The sequence below is a fragment of the Coturnix japonica genome, chromosome 11 (assembly GCF_054131305.1).
Source record: "Coturnix japonica strain WE chromosome 11, WE-NBRP24, whole genome shotgun sequence".
Classification (NCBI taxonomy): domain Eukaryota; kingdom Metazoa; phylum Chordata; class Aves; order Galliformes; family Phasianidae; genus Coturnix; species Coturnix japonica.
In genome coordinates, this window is record NC_140673.1 from 17,299,851 (window position 1) to 17,319,152 (window position 19,302).

Sequence of the window (19,302 nt, forward strand, 5' to 3'; positions counted from 1 at the left end):
CAGTTAAGACAGCAAATATAGTATTAGAAAATATGAGCATTCTATTTCATAATAAGTTGTACCTGATATTAGCAGTAGTTGAAGACTGAGAAGATCATCTTCAAGGGACTGAATGAGATCAGGATCCAGTGGTCTGTGTGTTATCAAGCACAGGAAAACCTTGGATCAGCCTCAGCTGAGGCCTTCTAAAATATCTATTGTCCCTGATAAAAAGTGTAGTAGGTAAAAGAAATTTAGAAGTGGATGGATTGCCTGAGTAGAAAATTAAACTCCTATTCAGCTTTAAGCAACTAAATGATGTTTTATCCTCAATGTGGAGAGCTTTGTGCAGCATATGGCTGAATAGGGACTTAGATCAGGCCTTGTTCAGGGATTTAGAGTCACTGATCAGAAGAGTTAGAAGGGATGTCTGGAGATCATCTCATCTAACCCCCCAGCTAAAGCAGACTCCTTGCAGTAGGGTTACTCAGGAAAGTGTCCAGGTGGATTTTGAAAATCTCCTGAGAAAGACTCCACAACCTCTCTAGGCAACCTGTTCCAGTGCTCTCTGTCTCTCAAAGGTGTTTTTTATTTTTGAGTCTGTGTTTGCTTGTCTGCAAATTTATTGTGATGAGAACTGTTACGCACAATTGTTGAAAGAATTAATTCATTAATTCATGTTTGCAAAAAGTTTTGAAGTCTTCTAGCAGAAGGTACTACACAATTGTAAAGAGTTAATTTATTATTCTTTACTATCAGGTTCAATAGGACATGTAATATAAACTTTAAAAAAGCGAACAAAAAGCTAATCAGGAGCCTCTTATTCACTCTGTTAAATGTTAGTAATGACCAAATTGTCTTGTTTGTAGAAATACGGGACCGGGGTGGGTGGTGGGGGGTGGAACAAAAAACATGCTACTTGGTATGTTGAAGCAGCAATTAGCACACATTGTAGGGAGAAGAAGTGGAGCTAGACCAGAAATGAGCCTTGATGAGCCTAATTGCCTTTAATTATCCCTAAACATTTTCTTGTTGTCTGTCTTACGGAGACTGAAGAAACCCTGTAGGTCTAAAAGGAAATAAGGCTTGGTTTTGTTTTCTTCTTTTAAAGGGGGACATAATAGCCACCATGGAAACATGTTCTTAATCAATGACATTAAACTCCTGGCTGTTCTGCTTCTCTTGAAATTGCTTGGTTTCATTATTATCAGGGGAAAGAAGGAGGGGAAGGGGTTTAATCACTATTTAGCTTTTCTTAGCAAATTAAAATATTAATTACAATACACATTATTTTATCTCTGGTTAAGCTACTTCTAAGTACTGGTGAATGAGAGCTCACTTTATGTTGAAGTAATTTATTCTTAAAATATTCAGACTTTTTCAATTCATTTTAAAAAATCACTGTGGCATGAAATATCTTTTGAAAGCCAGGGAAAGCTGTATCTTTTCCAATTTTTTGGTCTTTTTTTTTTTTTTTACATGCATTGCAGTAATCAACCTGATTTTTGTCAGTTCATGGAATAATGGGGAAAAAAGGAACCGTTTCATAGAAAATAATGGTGAGAAGTCCTTGGCCTCTGCTGTGGATGTAAAATCTCACCCTCTTGGAACTGATGAAACACAGAAGTACGGTGGGATTAGAAAAGTGACTTGCACAGTGAGCAAGGTGAGTACTGTTATGCATCCTTCTTCAGTGTGGTATGCAATTTTGAGTGTGTCCATGCCCCTTTTAATTTTTCCACTACTGTTATACTTCACTGGGAAGAAAATTTGGAGAAAGGGAGCAAATGATTACAAATAATGTCTCTGCATCATATTGTGGCTTAGTAAATAAAGTTTTTAAAATTAAAATGTATGGTGGCATAAATTGGTATATTTCTGTTAGCTGTGGTGAAGCTATGTTGATATATAACAACTGCAGATATAATTAATTCAACTCTTGAATTAGTTTGTGTCAGAACTGTATGGAATGCTGTAGGAAGCACATAGCAGTATGTCAAACAGATGTATTCCTACACTCATTGCTGGTAATGCTGTAGGTCACCAGACAATAGGTGGAGAAAATCAAAAGCATATTTTCACTAAACAATGATCTGTGACTTCTCCTTTCTTCATGAGTGTTTGTAAAGTTTGTGAATATTGTTGGAAAAAGCAGAGCATGACTGGAAGCTATGAGAATGATTAGCCTCTATTAAGAGAGCACTGTTAGTCACTGGATGTACATCTGGAGTCTGAACATTCAATATTATTTAAGAGAGTTGTAGGCTGATCTAATTAAATCAAATTAACAAAATGAAATTTATGGAAAAATGGAAGGGAGAAGACAATATGTGAATCTTGCCTTGAAAGTAAATATGTGTTCTTTTTGTTTTTAACAGTGCAGTTAGAAATTAAAGGGGGAGGTGGGAGGGAAGAAACAGTGAAGTGAATTTTGCCAATGGCAACTTCCATTTCAATTCAATTCTAGACCCGACCTCTTTTACCATCATGATCTCTTCCTTTCACCTTAAAGAGCAAATGCTATAAAAACTCAGGGTATGTGTGCAGAAAGGGTTAGCCAACCCAAACAGTAATTTTAATTGTAGCCATGGGATATTCAGCTTGGAAGACTTGCCATGAGGTCAAAGGATTGTCTTTTGTTAATTGCTGATACCTTGTACAGGCTTACTCCTAGACATTCTTGCTGACCTACATTATTGATGTGGTCTGACTTACTGGTCCTTATTTATTTTGTATGACACCTCATTTTCCTGCCCTGTTGCAGTGTCTTGAGTCTTGTTATCTTTATTGATGCTATCGTTCTTATACTACAAGTAAACTGAGAACACTACATTTTGAAGCCTAACTATAGCATAACTAGTTGGAGTGGAAACAAACAATATGACCATTTCTTATTCTTTCTAGTTTACTTAAACACAGAAAAATACAACAAAAATCTGCAAGATCCTACAGACCTGTATTTATACTACCACAGCACAGAAACAAGGGTGCTGCAATACCATTCTTTGCTTGTAGCTTAGTCTAGATCCAGGGCATGAAGCTAGGTCTGTAGCTGGAGCAAGCAATTCATTAGAGTGATGGGCTGCTAAATGTTATTCTATCTTGGAGGCTTCAGGAGTTTTACCATCCTGTAGTACCAGTAAGCTACTCTCAGAAATTGTTTTTCTTGGCATGTTCAGACAGCTTTTTCTTATTGAATACAAATGAAAAAATGTTCGGGAGACTTTTGCCCTGATAGACTGTTTGGTTTAGTTTAAGTTTGCTGCAGAACACGTCTAGTAACAGCTGTGTGATGTGGGCATTGCTTAAGCTGTGCTCTTTCCCTTACTTGGACAGACACTTTCATTGTGCTTCAGCTTTTTAGAGAAGACCAGATTCTCTTTGTTGTAGTTTTTCTCCATTTTCAGTGTGTTTTCTTCATTTTCAATATGTTTAGTTTCACAGGAAAATTACAGAAGTGATTTAAACACGTATTATTCCTGCTGTTACCTTTATAATTCCCTCTTCCCCTAGGTTTCTTAGCTGAACTAAGAAAAGAAATCCTTGAGAGTTCCTTGGTGAAATATCTATATTATCTGCATGAGGATGATGAATTGGTGGTTTTGTGTAGGATTATGTACATCTTGTGCACAGATGTTTGACCTTCCCTTTAGACACGTGTTACTTATGTATTTAGTGAGGAATGGCATTGGCTTTCCAGTAAGGGGTTGGATCAGGCCCTTTGAAGGTTTTGTTTATGCTTCTCTGTGGCAGAATCAATGCAAGCGAGCCAATGATTGCTGCTATTTGCCCCTTTACCTGTGTCAGCACAATTCTGTACAAGCTGAGAGGAATCCAGGAATTAGAAGGCTTATGGGATATAAAGGGGAGATAAGTTAATAGGAACCATATTACCTCAGCTGCTATATGTGTACCATTTTATTTGCTCTGTGATCTTTGCTTGTTGTATATGAGGCAGGACTTGAGGGGAGAGTTTAGTCCTGAAACCAAGTTAACAGCTGAGCTGCATTGAGTTCAGTTTGGATTGGAAGCCAGAAGTGGATGTTTTTACAAATGCAGAATTCTGCGTATCTGTTGATTTCACAGCTTCTGTAGAGCTCTTAGCTCCCCTTACTCTTTAAGGTGTAACTTTGTCTTCCTAAGAATCTTGGCTTTGAAGTGCTGGTAGGTTAGTGTGATCTAGAAGCAGTTGCAGGACAGTGGGTCTAGGTTTCCCAGCTCCTGGTGAGCTGCAGTAAACACTAACCTAAGTAGTTACTGTATACTGTCATTCAATACTTTGCTGCATTTTTTCTGTGGTGTGTTTCATTTATTTTCTGTTCTTTTTTAAAAAACTTGGTTCTGTTTATGTGGCCTCAAGAAGTTGTTCTTTCCCCCCCCTGCTGTGGGGGGACACCACAGTGAAGTCTAGCACTTACCTCTAATATACATGAGATAAGCACAGGACTTTTACTTGTCTGCTTTTCTCTTTAGTTTTGGAAAAGCTCATGTCCAAAACCTACTTGAAAGTAAAATCAGGGAATACACATCTCTTCTTTGAGACAGAGAGAAAGCAAGAGCATCCAGGCTTTCTACTGACATTAATTGAATGCAGTGTAACCCCAACACAGTTTGTTAACTTTCTGTGGATGTGACAGTGCAAACTTCAGGCTAAAACTCAAAGTTTGGTGCATCTAAGGGATATCTACTGTATTCCAGTAGTTTACTGTGTTTACCCCAGTTTGAGTACTTTTACTAGTTGCTTAATTTCCCTTTGCCCTAATAATAAGTTGTTTTTGAATGAGAAGTTAATGAGGGACTGAGAATGCTTTTTAAATTGATAGTTATCAATAACTGTCAGCGAATAGACAAAACCAAACAAAGAAACAAAAAGCAGTCAAGATCTGTCCCTCTGGATCTATCAATCCACTCTAAGATGACACATCTTTGTTTGTTAGTGAACTGAGAACTATTCTAAACTCATTGCTTCCTTATCCTGGGAGTAGTTTCCTGGTAAATGGCCAGTTCTGGCAAACAGTTTTAAAAATTATATTTGATAGCAGTGATTTTCTGAGGAGCGCTATGGAGTCTTGAAAGCAATTCTGCTCTTTAGCATTCCATAATCTATGAAAGAACAGTGTGATCTGTTTAAAGATTACTGGGTTAGTGTCAGTATAAGAAACAGTACAGTGTTTGCAGAGTGATGCTTTGCTGAAATAAATGTATTGTGTTCCTCATCAGACTTCCTAAGCATGTGTAAGTGCACTATGGTATGACTATACAGCTCCCATCTGTTACCTATTTAATTCACAAGTAGTGGTTGTTCAGCATATCCTTATCTTGGGAACATCCTCCTTGTTTTATAGTTCCCTTAATCACTTTAGTTTCTTTGAAGTTTGTGGCAGTAGAGGACCTATGGTGGATCTCTTTAAGCATGAAAAATTGGAAATCTTTCAGGGTGTGAATAGTTGAAGATGTTCAGGAAACCTTGACTTCAAAACAAAGCTGTGGTATATGAGGGTGAGTGGTTTTTTTTTGCTAATGTAATTTCTCAGAGTTTTAATTTGTGTTTTCAGTGCTACCAACCATGGAGGCTTCTGTTTGAGGCAGGATCAAATTGGGAACTGTAATGTTGAGCCAAACAGCAGCTGGGTAGTGAAAGCAGTAGCCTTCACTCTGGAGACTATTGAACTGACGTCTTAAAGTGTAAAATCGCATTTCTGAAACTGCTAATAAACCACCCTTTGTCTCCAAAGGGCAATTTTGTCTTGTATGCTATGCTGTACTTTTGCTTATATTAATTAGAACTGTCCTCATTTCTGATTTTTGCTGTTTTTTCCTCCTTTGCCTCTTTCATCACTCAGCAGCAAGCTTGTGTTTTATGTGCAGAATAAATGTTAGTCCTGTGTAAACATCCTATATAAGGTTTATGTACCACTGAATTTCACTTAAATATGTTGAACTGCAGGTGACTTGAAAGCTGTCTAGACTCATATCAAGCTATCAGCATGAGATGAATGTTACTTCTTAAGCAATGCTGTATGGCCTGTTGTGGCTTAGAATTAGTGTTATGAAATGGATTCTCAGGCCATAGCATTTCCTGCTGTAGCAGCTGCTGACAAGCTGATGTCATCTAAGTCATTTGGGAACTTGTGGGCTACTGAGAACTATCTTCTGCTGTTGGAGTAGATATACTTTTTTTTTTTTTTCCTTGCCAAAAAAGAAAAGTCCATATGTGATATATATGCAGTGGCTCAGGTACTTCTGATAATTCAGCAGAAGTTAGTAAGAAAACTAGAAATTTTTGTATTTTTCTAAAGATGTCTTACAACAAGACAAAAAAGAAATTCTTGTCAAGGAATGATTGTAGCATGAGTAGATGTGATCAGATCAGAAGTGGAAGAGACCCACTGAAAAATCTTACTGAGGGATTTAATCCTGTCACCAAAACTGAGTATTTCTTTACCACCCTTTACCACCTGGGTTTTTATGTGGTTGCAGGCTTACCTAGGGAAGGAATTTTTAATTGCAGCTGACAGTGGATTTAATTCTAGCTTATGGCACATGTTTGAGAAGTCCAATTACCATTGGACAAGTGGTCCAATGTAAATGCATGCAATGTCAAATACTATCCAACCAATTAACTTACAGCTGTTCTTGACATTTCAGGGTTAATAGAAATACGAACAGAAGAAACTTAATTGGATCATTTGAGTTACTAAGTTTAAACTGAGCACTATACTAGGTTAGAATTGTCTGTGACTTTTCTAGCTATTTTTCAAATATTTTAGCTGCTGAGACATTCATTTTAAATTGAAAAAACTCATCATTCCTTTTTATTTTATTTTTAATTTTTAATAGCCTTGATTAAAAATTAGGTTTTCATCTTCCTCACCTATTTGATGCTGTCTGCAATGAATGCCAATTAATCAATAGTCTTGAGGTAGAATTTATTTTGCAGTCCAGGATTGGCTTTAAAACTTGTCAGGTTGCATTTTTTCCTACTTTTGTTCTCATGCCCTACAAGGCTAAAAATGTATAATGGGAGGAGGGAATGTAGGAATAACTGCTGAGACTCTCAAGATGCAAGCAAATTTAAGTTCATCTTCTCATTTCTAAATACGGTAAAAAGTGACAATAGCACACCTTGCTAATCTTTCCCAGTGGAACTTGCCCTTTGTGATGAAGAAGAGAGCCTATGCAAAACCCTGTGCTTCCAGGCTGTTCTCCTAGCAACAGGAGAAGCAATTGCCCTGCTGTAATATGCAGGTTTTATACAGCAGGCATGTAGGTCTTGCTATTGTCTTCCAAATACCTTATTTTTAAATAGGTGGTTGAATGAGAAAACTGTACCCTCAAATCCTCGCTTTTAATGAGGAGGGCTCATCTGACAATATAACCCAAGTCAGAAGAGAAAAGTGGGTAATCTTAGGAAGTTGCAACCTAAAAAAAAATAGAGGAACTATATCTGATTTCTTCCCCAGCTGCTTCTGAACTCCAGAAGTACGGAAAATCACATTCACAGAGGATTCATTTTCATCCCTAAATCCTGGAAAAATAAAGTTTACTACAGAACTAGAATGGTATGTCTTTTCTTTAGGCAGATAAGATTTGGATTTGGTCTAAAACAGTATTTCTCTATTTCTACCAGGACTTCATAAAGTTATCATTCATTTTGTACCACTTTTTACATCTTCTTTAAGTTTGCTCTTCTGTGTGTGCCTGATCTGTGGTAGGGATGTGGGCATTAAAAGACCAACTGATCTTTTGCGAATAAAGACTGTGAACTTCAGAAAAGATAAATGTATATTTATACATTGAGTTTACTTTTGTCATTTAAACTTTAATACATTTTTAACAATAGAGTAGCATTTGTTCGAAGTATGGTAACCATTTTATGTATTTAAGTATACATATGTGGTTGAACAAAGCTGAGGTTTCCTAATTCACTATATTTCCCTTTTAAACTACAGTATTAAATACAAACATTAAAGGAGTTTTATGATTATCTCCTTGCTCAAGAGAATGATAATGTATTTGAATATAAAATAGCAAAGGTTGTAATATTTCACTTTCTTCTGCTAAACCTCTTCATAAGGTTGTGCATCTCTAACAGGAAAATGTCTGAGAGATGAAATGTTCTAAGATGAGGTTAAATGAATTAAAGTCTTATGAATATCATGAAAATTATGGGCTTCATATGCCTGTTACATGTTTTCGTAATGCCTCTAGATCAGCGGACTTAAAAGTTCTTAGCTTTCCATATAATTCTGTTGTGATTAAAATAAAATAGTGTGTGGTACTTTAATGTACCACATGGCCTCAACTAATAAATATGGAAACAGTGTAAACTTTCTGTTAAAGGAATTAGACATGTAATAGAAATTGCTCTGTCTCTTAGAATGTTCCCCTGAAATCCCATCTGAGATGCTCTCTGAGCAGATGTCTTTGCTCTCAGTGTCTAAAGTAGCACTAGATAGCAATGTTTAAGCACAGAATTGTTCTCATTGTTTATTGCTTGGCTGCTCCTTCTGTCTTACAGGAGTAGAGAAATCTCAGATATAATTAGGCAGCCCAAGAGGTTTGCCCTTGGAGTGAACATCTAAGTTGTAGGTTTTTTCCGGCTGTTCTTGAAGCTTGCAAAGGGTTTGGTGGAAAGCAACTGTTTAAAACTCTTAAGAGGAACCTACATCAGGGAACTCTTCTGGTTTTCTCTAGGTGCCAGTCTATTGTCTTGTGAAAAAGAACTGTTTCCCACAGCCTTTGATCCAGAACATGCTGTGAGAAACCTGACACCAGTTTTATTTGTATGAATTGCTTCAGAGAATAGAATATGCACAAAGAAACAAAATACCTGCTAGTGAAGGTGTCTTGCTCATAGTTCTGAAGAAGTATTTTAAGAATAAATCTTGAGGCAGATTTTACTGATATGAGTACTGTATTCTCACATATCTTAGTAACTTCTGTGTTGAATTACTACATGCACATTAAATTCATTTTTATTCTGTGGATTAATATAGAAGAGTAACTCCAATTTTGAACCTCCACACAAGCTCAAAGAAGTATATAAGAAGGTAGTTGGATCACATCTCAATAAAGATAAGTAAAATGAGAATTTGAAATTGGGTTCAGATATGAAAAATGAACCCTCCTTAGATAATCATTTAAAAAGCTCTGTGAGGTTGATATCAGATAGCTGGTTGTCTAATTTCCTAAATCTAAGTCAAGGTCTTCACAAGAGCTGCAATATCATAACAAGACTATAGTTGTCCAATAGCTTTTCATTGCTCTAAATATTTTAGAATTACTTTAGGGTACTTAAAGGCACTATCAAAAAAAGTACCCCCTTTCACTTTGGTATTTACCTGGAAGCCCAGTTAGAGAGATCCATTTTGCAGCCTGTCTGAAGGTACTAGATCAGTTTACTTTATGAAAAAAGACAGACAACTTTTGTATTCACCTTTTTGTAGATGACAATTTAGGACAGGGCATGGTTTGTAATTAGCATTATCAGGAGTGTTCTTTAGACATGCACACCAATTTTGCAATTGCTTTTGCAGATTCAGTCTCAGAAGTGTAAATGGATTTGTTTCATGGAGCTCAACAACATCAGTATAACAAGTTTCTAGATAGCTCTATTTGAATGCTCAACTAAAGTTAGGATTCACGAAAGTGAAAAGGAGGTTTTGCTGGCTCTGATAGATGATTTTTATTAGAAATTTGGCAGGATTTTTTTTATTTTAAAATATATCATATTAGCTACAGTAGAGGCTCCAGTACCTCTTTGTTCTTCACACCACAGAAGTAAAATCTATTTTGAGTGTCCTTCAGAAACATTACATCTTAAATCTCTCACTGGATGGATACTTATACTTACTTTTAGGAATCATTAAAATTCTCACTCTACTTCATCAATGCAGTCTAATTTTCTTTCAACTTTTTGCTCTCATCCTCCTTTTGCAATTTTTTTTCCTCTTTTGTTATCCTGCTTTTTGTTCAGTTTTTATTTTCCAGGGAGTCCTGTCATGTTCAGTGTCTTCATTTACCTTTCCTCATGTGATGTTGCAGCCACAATTACTGACCTTAAGGGGTGGGCTTGAGTGATTCCTATCCTTTCCTCAGCTTAAATTTTAAGCTCTTCACTTAAAAGAGTGGTGTCTGTTGATTTTGCTTTCTGTTTTCTCCTGGATGTGACCCATTCTAGAGAAAGCAATGAGCCGTGCTCTGTTACTGAGCACTCCAAAAGTCAGCATATAAAAATGAATAAATTGACTCTCTGTCCTTCATCATGATTTGTATTATCCCACTCTTTATTGAATTAAATGTGTTAATAAAGGACTTATGTAGCAGCTAAGAAGGAACTGGCTGTCATTTGTCAATTAATTACCCATGAAAACTGAAGTTACATGGTAGTAGTAATTGTACCCATGGCGTCAGGCATATGCTATGTAAAAATGCAGTCACCTTGAAATAATCTGGGCAAACTAGCTAGTAACCTAAGGAATGCTATTGAAAATATAGCTGAACTGGAACTTGTCCTGCAGTGATATACAGACGGCAGAATATTTTATTTTTGGTTCTAGTTTTGGGTCACAGGTGATAAATAACCAATTTTAATTCTGAAATCGGGAATTTCTTACATGAATTTTGTTACATGTAATTTCTTACGTTTACTTTCAGATCTTACATGTATGAAGTAAGTTTAATGTTTCTTTGGGAGTGAGAAGAAGGGTTTGGGGAGGTGGTAAAAAATCAAGGTGTTCTGTAAATGCATCTTTAACTTATCTTACCTGTATTAATTTTAACAGCTGATTTATAAATGATATGATACTGCATCCATTGCTGTTCTCTTTTAAAACCAAGCTAATGCTTGGTCAGCTGGAGTCATTTTATTGGTAGGTGAGGAAAGGTTCTATGGAACTGCTGAGTTACAAGTGGTGTTATATGATTCAAGTCATTTGTGCTGCTTTAGGGTGCTACTGTAGGAGTTTAAAGAGACAAACAGTATAAAACAGGGGAATGTTTCTGCCTTGTAATATCTTCCAGGTTCGCTCTGGAATGAATAAGAGAACTGTAAATGTACATATACAAGTATGAGAATTTTATCTCAGAGCCTGTGTAGTATGTGATGTTCCTGCTCTCTCCTTTTACAGTACTTATCACTGAAAGTCTTCTTCTTGCAGCCTGTTTGCTGTTTTGGCCAAGCCATTGGCTTGATGAACTTTTCCTGTTGTGATGATATGGACAGCTACTGAGACAGTTCAGAATTTGCTTCTGTAGTGTCAGACAGTGAAAGCAAATGATAGCATGTTATTATTTGTGTTTATACTAGAATTTATCTATGCTAATTATATTGTCAAAATCTATTGTCTTTTCTGTTCCTACACAGAAAGATATAGTCACTTCCCAAGAAAGCTTACAGTTGACCCTTGTAGATGAGCTATAATGAGTGAGTAACAAATAGGAACAAAAAAAAAGGCTGAAAGAGCAGCAGCAGTGTGCTAACCTAAAGCCTGCTTAAATCAGAACCAAGATGCTCATTAACTACAGTTGTCTTTGGAGTCTGGAAGGATGATATAAGGAAAAAAAAAAATCTGAAGCCATTTCAGTTTTTATGCATATCAACTTGTATAACCTTTCAGTAGACTGCAGAACATAGAGGATTGTCTTCAGAAGGCAATTGAATTTTAGTTTGATTAGTTAGTGCTTTATGCAGCTATTCATCATGGTGAAATAAATAACGCCTTAGTATGAATGTAATATTATAAGCCACATATTAGAATTTTCCTCTCTCCAACTTTAACATATAGCTTAAATGAAAAATAGCATGCATCAAATTGCAAGAACTATGCGCAGACATTTGTTTTAGTTTCAGAGGTATTTGGATGCAGTTATGTATTTCAGTTATGCCAATAAATAAACAATACAGTTATTCTAGCTTTATTTTTTGAGCATTTTATACAAGTACCTTATATGCTCCTGATCACACGTTATGCACCATGTACTCTTCATAATTATGGCAATCTGACTAGTTGTTAAGGTTGAAAAAGATAAATGCCACTAGAAATCAGAAAAAATGAATAATTAATGTATTTTGTTATGTAAGAGCACTGTCAAAGTTGCCATTTTATGTCAAGTTCAGAAATACGCTAAAATGCTGCCCTTTGAGAAAACATATTCTTAATATTTCAGTTGCACTGACAGACTCACTTCAGGTTTCAAAGTCATATATGTATCTCGTCAAAAATCTTGGCTGTAAATGAGGCTACCTATGTGCAGTAGAATAACGAGGAGAAGTGAGGTCAGAGCATAGATAATTATGTTGTCAAAAGCATGAAATAATAGATTAAGAGACTACTATAGCTTTTTTTTTCTATTTTTTTTTCTTTTTTCTTTTTTTCTTTTTTCTTTTTTCTTTTTTTCTTTTTTTTTTCTTTTTTTCTTTTTTTCTTTTTTTCTTTTTTTCTTTTTTCTTTTCTTCTTTTTTCTTTTCTTCTTTTCTTCTTTTCTTCTTTTCTTCTTTTCTTCTTTTCTTCTTTTCTTCTTTTCTTCTTTTCTTCTTTTCTTCTTTTCTTCTTTTCTTCTTTTCTTCTTTTCTTCTTTTCTTCTTTTCTTCTTTTCTTCTTTTCTTCTTTTCTTCTTTTCTTCTTTTCTTCTTTTCTTCTTTTCTTCTTTTCTTCTTTTCTTCTTTTCTTCTTTTCTTCTTTTTCTTTTCTAACTGTCCTGTATCAGGGAGGTTCTCAAGCAGGATAAACGTCACATTAGATCTTCCAACTTGGGTGCATGCTGAGGAAAACCTTTCTATAGAGGAAAGTGTTTATAAAGTTTTACATCCAGTCCAGATAGGATGAATATGTTTAAAGCTTGGCTATACACTTAGGTACTCTACACATCTAATAGATACTAGATTGCATATGATACTAGATGTTATTAAATAGCATGTTTGCCCAGAGAGATTGTGGATACCCTTTCCTGGTGGTGTTCAAGGCCAGGCTGGTTGAGACTTTGAACAATCTGGTCTAGTAGGAGATGTCTCTGCCTATAGTAGGGGGGTTGGAGCTAGAAGATTTTAAAGGTCTCTTCCATCCCAAACCCTTCTATGATTCTGCTTTTAAGTCCATGCACCATAGGGATTCATGGTGTTTTGGCCTGTGGTTGACCACTAGTCCTGCTGTGAGGCTTACTTCCAAACCAGGCCACCTTGTGGTCCTTTTATGTTTGGGCCCAGTAGGGAAGGCACTGATGTTTGCTGGGTACCTGGTGTCACTGTGATTAGCTGCTTTTTTCTCATACTGAGGGATCCCTTGTTAAATCATTTTTGGCTGATTCAAAGCATGGTAATGCTGGTAAAAGGATAAATATCTTAATTTTCCTGTTGCAACTCTGTAAGAAGCCTTGAGTTTGACGGAGGTGAACAATTGCTTTTTTCTTCTTTGGATACTGCTTTAAGAATGCAGGTTTTAAGTCCCTGCTGAGGGTGAGCATGACTTGTCAGTTTCTCTAACAGACAGAAGCACAACCTCCTCTAAAGACAAATGGTGTGTCAGTGGCCTACTGCAGAAAAGATAAAGAATTCCAAATGCTGTGAATATTGCAGTCAACTTATTTAATATCCTTTCATTCCAGCTCCTTTCATAACTTTAGTCTTTGATAGTCAAAATATAAGTTGTTTAGTTGAATACCTTCACAGAAGTATGATACAATAGGTTCTGCTATATTCCAATATAGTCTGGCTTACCTGTATGTATTACTTGCCCTTTTACTCTTCTTCTCCCTCTATAAAACAAGTTTCTCAGTCAGTCTTTCCCATTCCTCATTTAGATCATCACTGTCTTGTCTCCCTTCAGCTATAGTTAGTGCTGAATGAACTCTCAGATTAAACAGGTGGAAAATCTGTGATGTAAACTAAATTTCAGAGAAAAGAAGAGCAAGGAAAAAGCATCCTATTGAGGGTAAGCAATAGCCAGGAAGTAAAAAACAAAAACAAAACAAAACCTGTGTCAAAAAGCAAAAAAATCAAGAGTAGAAAAGAAGTTCAAGGGTGATAATGAAAAAGATCAGAGCCCTTTTGGAGAGTAAATACTTTTAGACAGTTATTGATCTGGTGGGGAAAAAAGAGCATATGCTCTCCATTGTGAAATAGCACTTATGGGGGTGATGCATGCAGGAACAAGGTTACAAGTAGTGAAGAGAAACAAAGCATTTGTCCATGGCTGGAAAACACTTTGAAAAATGGAAGTCTTGTTTGTCTTTGTTTTAAATGCCCAGTACCCCAGTCTAAAAGTCAACAGACTGAAATACAGGAAGATCTTAGTGGTTCAGGAAGTAATAATATACTCACTGAAGTCAGCAAAAAATTTGCTATTGATTTAACTGGTTGCTAGGGCTTCACTACAGGCTTTACTGTTGTAGTCTGCTGCTGATTGCAAATTAAAACACATTAACAAAAAATACATGGCAAAATTGCTTCTCTTCTTTTCACTTTCTCCTGCTGAAGACATTGTTTAGGCCCAGTGCTGGGCTTGGAGTAAGGTACAGGTTGGATACGGTGATTTTCTATCTGCATGTCTAGTTGAACTGGATTCCTTTACTTCTAGGGTCATTCCATTAAATGGAAGAAGGTGAATATGCATAATTCAAACGTTCTCTTGTTGTCCAAGCGGAAGTTATGCACTAAACCTTATAATTCCCCCCCTTTTTTTTTGTTATTCCATACCTGTTGAGGGAAAAGTAGTGAGCATTAAACTTACCAGTGATGCTACAAGTAGGAGAACATGGGTGTAGGACAGCAGTGGCTCTGCAACAAGATGATAGAACAGAGGCGATGAGTAACAAAGAGAAGTGATTGGAAATGATACCATGCAGCAAACCTCACTCTGTTGCTGTTAACTGGTGCAGGTCTGGAATAATCCCTCAGTCCTCAAACAGAATATGCTGATTTTATACTGACATTAATTGAGTCAAAATGTGTTTGGGTGGATTCTGCATGCCCTGCAGAATCCACCTTGGGTTGTAACAGAATGCCTGTGCATGCACTGCCTTGTAACTACATTGAGAAGATTTTTTTAATCTTTCAGTATTTCAGCAAAAATGTTCACTGAGGAGCTGTATCAGTAGGGCATGATATTTTTTACCAAAGCCAACCAGATATCTTCACATTCTCTCACAAAATTAAATGTCATTCCTGACAGTGACTTTTTTTCTCAACTGGATGCTTTCAGTAAGTCTTGCTGGACTCATGGATGTCAGTATACTGAGCACATTTATAGCTCAGTGGTTAAAAACTTTTGAATCATTCTTTGTCTGGAGCTATCTTTTTGGCATTAATTTCCTTGTTTGATCTGGCTGAGCATATAATCTACTTTGCTTCTTTCTGTGGCACAGAGCAGACAGTAGCATGCTGATTCACCATTTGGTATAGAAGTTCTGTACATCCTTCCATTTTCCTGTTTTGGAGGATGACCAAATACAAATATTTGTTGTGTAGCAATACTTCTCCTTACCTGCTTAAGCATTATCACAATTCACTGGGGAGAAAAATTATTCTTCACAAGGAAATGGTGCTGACGTTTCCAGACATGAATTCATAAGCTGAAAGCAAATTCATGCCATCTATGGAACCTGTAAGACAATGAAGAGAAGTTAGCGCTTTCAGTGTTTACTAGCAGATGCCTTCTTAACATTACTCACTGCCAGTGTTGCTGACTCACATGACGTATACCGGCTGGTATGCAAAATGCTTCAAGAGCAGCCTGTCTTTATTTCTGCAGAGAACCAGAGTAATATGAAGTGGGCTAACTTTTTCTCTGTAAAATGCTGAGAAAGTATTTAAATTTATTAAAAGGGCAATTTTATCTGTATAATAAACTTGAAAGCTTCTAGAACCTGGTTGCAACTAGTTGCTGGAAGTCTCCCTTCCTTGTGAACTAGACTGTAAGCTGACTTGTGAACTAGAGTGTAAAGTATCAAGCCACACAAGGCTACTGGTTTCTGAATGATTCTCCAGGTCTTGTATAATCTTTCTACTCTATAGAAATATGATTTGTTTTTATTTCCTGATAAATAAAATTCAAATATTAACTGCTTATGTTTTAACCTAATCATCATATTCTAGGAAAGTACTGGAGACTGGAGAGAAGAAGGAGCTGTTTTGGTTTTTTTTTTGTTTTTTTGTGTTGTTTTTTTTTTATCAGGGCAACCAAGAGCATTTCTGTGCATATGTTTAATGAATTAATCAGCCTACTTTAGCACACAATTGCTTAGATCGATAATTATTCAAGAAACAGTACTGCCTTGGGAAAATCTATAGCAATAAAAAAGAAATCTAGATAGACTAAATAACCTTTTCAGGCAGATATTTATCTCCAAATAGGGCTTTTTTTTTTTTTTTTTTTGCTTTTTTTTTTTTTTTCCCCATTTCTTTTTTTTTAATATTTCTATTCTTTAGAAAATGCATTACCGGATAGTTAGAAAAATAATCAGATTGTTAGTGTTTAGAGTTCAGGGTGGCACTGAAATAAAGTATTAATGGACAGTATTCTCAGATGTATAGATGGGAAGATTGTTAGGTTTTAAATGTAAAGTCAAAGTGGCAATATGAGCTGAATCCATGTATCTGTACTCTAGTGACAACTGTTGCCATTACCAGTATGAACAGATAGCAGGTTCTAATTAAAGTTGCAAACCAGAGGGAATAGACATTAAGAAAGAAAAGAATAATTCTCTGAATAAATTGCACTTGATTTACTAGTTCACAAAAAAGGTCTGAAAATTAGTACCTGAAATTACTTTAAATACAACATCTATCAAACCACAGAACAATAATCAAGTCAGCTTAATTAGGGCACTTATAACTATAAGCAGCATGTAGCATGTTTCTGTCTTGATGTGGGGAGACCAAGTAGTCCCCTAAGTGCCAGTTAATCTCCAACAAACTTTTGCTGAGACTTTGGTGGACCCCTTCCATCAGCTATGTGCTTCCTTCAGGTGTTGGACTGCCTGGGGTGTAACTTGTACTCTTTCTGTATCCATGTGAAAAGCAGTCTGTGTGCACACTATGAATTGGATCATGAAAGCTCCTAAGTGAATAACATAGTGCTTGGTAGGACAAGTTTGGCTCATAAATGGGTGCTTATCTTCTTTATCTGTAGCTATCACAGTTGTACTATTTCTTACTTGAGAGTGCTGTCCTGAATGAATACTCTAAATATAACTGATGAGCATTGTTTGTGTGGATAATATAGCTTTTTAGTGTGGGTATAGATTAGATTCCTTTATTAGTGTTGCGGATGTGAATCACCGGTGCCACTGAATGGGTGCCAGTGCCTTGTTTTTGCTGGTGGGCCTTGGCAGGGAGGGGATGCTCATAGTGCTGGGTGATGCATAGAAAGGCTGCGCCAAGGCAAATGCCTAACTGGATTTATCTCACTAAATATGCTGTTTTCTTCATTTTCAGTGGTTTTGTGGGTGGAGTTTTGGTTACTGAAAGAATTTGTTCTGAATCAATCCAGCTTTGATAGTCTGCTTTGAAAATGTCAACTCATGCTTAGAATGATAAATTTCCCAACTGTTCGGGATGTGGTGATAACTGTTAGATGAAGTATTTAGGATGTTAACATGAACTAATAACTCTGAAGTATTATAAGTTCTTTGCTAAAATGAAACATTTTGTTGAACTGACCAGATAGATGGATACAGGTGAGGTTTCTGTCTTGTTTGGTGTGGGTGGGGTATGACTAGCTGTGTTGGAAGTGAGAGCAAAATTAATTCTCCACCTTGTTTCATAACTCCTTTATTTCCTTCCCCATCTCTGTGTATTCTTCTTTGTCCCTCTTGGATTTTGTGAAATATGGCCTGCTCTCCAGGCAGCCTTTTATAATACTTGGAAACCTCCATTGGTTCCTACCAGCTGGCACATGTTTGTGCTTTGTCATGGAGCTGCCTCCCTGTCACCAGCCATTTCAGCTATCTTGAAGCTCTCCTCAGAAAGAATTTCAGCAGGAGCTCCATGCTGCTCCTGTCTGAAGGAAGGATGGGGCTGCACGCCCACCTCAGACAGCAGTGTGACTGTAACAGGTGAGGAAGAAGTAGGTCACTAGGAGCAGCTCAGCAGTGGCATGCTGAGAGGCCATGCACTCTGGGCAGCCCAGATGTGGCTCTAAGTTTCTCATCTCTGTGGATACAAGGGCCTGTGAGCCCTGCTGGGCCCTGGGCACACTGTGGAGCCTGGAGCAGCTTTGACATTTCATTGCTGGCACCCACAGTCTCTGTGGGCTGTGTGCACTCAGGACAGCATTGTCAGGACTTCAGCAGATGGAGAGAAGGAGTTTTTTTTGTTTTTAACCCTAAGTATGGCATATGAAGGCCTCACTGTCTCACATATGGAGGGCAGTGACTGTGCTCAGTGTATCTCACCTCCACCATAACCATGTGGCTGCATGTGTAAAGCAGCAGAAATTAGGATGACAAAATATATGTATCTGCAAGGTTAAAGTTACTTCTGCCCCTGAAGTGACATCTGTTGTGCCTGTCAGATATGTATCTTGGGATTTCACTGCCTAAATTCCACCTGAATTTCACTTTGAACAGGCAAGAGCTTTTTGCTCGGATATCTAGTAGCATGTAGCTTGGAAGAATCAGTGCTGAACAAGATGAATATGCTCAGGGCAAGAAAATGGTGCCTCTCTAATGCACTGAAGTTAAGCCAGTCATATGGCTGATATAGTTTATTTGAATTTTAAAAAGAAGAAAAATCCTTGTGAAAATATCCCTACCAAAAGGCCTCAGAAGCAGAACAGTTTGGGAAGTGAAAACTAAAGTAGTTATGCGTTCAAAATTAAAGGGGTAGAGTAGGATTTAATAGTCTTTTTTTTTTTTTTTTTTTAAATTTTTTTTTTTTTTTTTTATCATGGCAAAAGGCTAATGGTGTAGTGCCCCAACATTCTGTATTAAACCTTGTGCTATCCAAGGAGGGGGTATGAGGGCACTATCTGAGAGGTGGCAACATTTTCTTTTAACAGAGAATTATTTTGGTTAATTGGAGCTAGGGAAGATTGGGAATGACCTGAGTTAACAAAGTTAACTGAGTTAACGGGCTATGTGAAGCAGATGAAATGGAATGCTGACAAAGTTTGAGCACAGTTTGGAGGGAATAATTGAAGTATCTTATAAGCTTTTCTGTGTTCTACATTAACCATAACAATTTAGGTTGTTACTTGCTATGATCAGCTTACTAGGAAAATTTGTAGGAAAAATTGTGTTGTAAAAACATATAATGTGGGATGAGAAGTGGGGAGGGTGAGAAGGACAGAATAGAAAATACAATCCCACCCATAAATCAACAAA

At 36.8% G+C, this 19,302-nt stretch overlaps 1 long non-coding RNA gene across 1 annotated transcript in view; it reads left to right on the top strand.

The window, feature by feature from the left end:
- Positions 1–1,491: 1,491 nt before the first annotated feature.
- The window catches only part of LOC146759045 (uncharacterized), a 29,212-nt gene continuing 11,401 nt past the window's right edge, over positions 1,492–19,302 (top strand). Inside the window, exon 1 of the long non-coding RNA XR_014933027.1 lies at positions 1,492–1,645. This is a non-coding gene — a long non-coding RNA (uncharacterized LOC146759045). The remainder of the gene's footprint in view (positions 1,646–19,302) is intronic.